Source organism: Amphimedon queenslandica, unplaced genomic scaffold, assembly GCF_000090795.2.
Source record: "Amphimedon queenslandica unplaced genomic scaffold, v1.1 AMPQUscaffold_8213_Cont19842, whole genome shotgun sequence".
In the NCBI taxonomy this organism is placed as follows: Eukaryota; Metazoa; Porifera; class Demospongiae; order Haplosclerida; family Niphatidae; genus Amphimedon; species Amphimedon queenslandica.
The window spans coordinates 1-1,142 of NW_003551509.1; the positions used below are offsets into that span (position 1 = coordinate 1).

Genomic DNA, 1,142 nt, shown 5'->3' on the forward strand with positions numbered 1-1,142 from the left:
GATGCAAGTGAGTGTTCATGGTCTATATACAGGTATCATGTTTTGTATGTAAATGTGTCAATTAGCAGTATCCTTCAGTACTGGTATAGTGTAAAATAGTAACAATCACTGTTACCAAATAATAGTGGTGTTACTGTATAACATTGGACAGTTTGATTATGGTGACTCTATGCTGCAATTACTAAACTTTTGCTTTATTCATCAAAATGTTCAATGACACATGATTGCAAGTATTTGATATAAACTACATGTACTTATAGTCAATCATTAAAAACTGGTCAAACCTGTTTCTTCTGGTGTCTTTGGTCTTTGTGTCATCATTGCAATAGGACTCTCTCTCCCTCCCTCTCTCCTCCTCTCCCTCTCTCCTCTACTGATATCAACTTTCATTGGTACTTCACTAGATACAGCAACTTGTTCATCTTCTTCTTCTTGTATGACAGTATCATCATCAACCAGTGATAGCTCCTGCATGCATGAACACACGCATGCACGCATAATTAATGAGATACAGTTGTGACCAGTGTGTGTGTGTGTGTGTGTCTGGAGGTGAGTATCAGTAATGTAATACCTGAGTCCCTTGATATCTGCCCTCAGCTTCACCTCAAGCAGATATCTCAGTCCTCAGGTATTACATTACTTATACACACACACCTCCTCCAGAGGGGCTGCAGGTACTTATATTGCTGCTCTTACTTCAACTGATGGTATGGTCTGTAGATCCTCTGATAAGTAGCTGATCTGAGATGAAGGTCTAGTGTATCCAGTGGTACGTGTCTCAGGGCTAGGGCTCCTAATGATCATTGAACTGTAGCACTCATGGGGATCTGTATAGTAGGGGGAAAGGTGAAGGTTTAGTATTTAGTATATCTAATTATGTGGAATGTGGATTATAGTAGTTTGAAGCATTGTATCTAGTAATGAAAGTTTAGAACTATACTGCATTCGTTTTTTATTTATGAAATGACATTATTAATTTATTATGCCACTTCAAATTAGTACTTTAATACTAAAGATCCCCTCACTAAATTCACTAATATTAGTACACACACACACAAAATGAGCACAAGTATTCTAATCATATAGTTTCAAAAGGAGAAATAATTTCTTCTCCTAGTTATTAGGATATTGCGGTGCTATTG

General features: G+C 37.1%; 1 long non-coding RNA gene across 1 annotated transcript; it reads right to left on the bottom strand.

Moving 5' to 3' along the window:
- Positions 1-173: 173 nt before the first annotated feature.
- LOC109591423 (uncharacterized) lies at positions 174-862 on the bottom strand. The gene is made up of 2 exons (XR_002189808.1): positions 697-862; positions 174-468 (listed from the first exon to the last, which is right to left on the bottom strand). It is a non-coding gene; the product is annotated as an uncharacterized LOC109591423 (long non-coding RNA).
- Between the last annotated feature and the right edge of the window lie 280 nt (positions 863-1,142).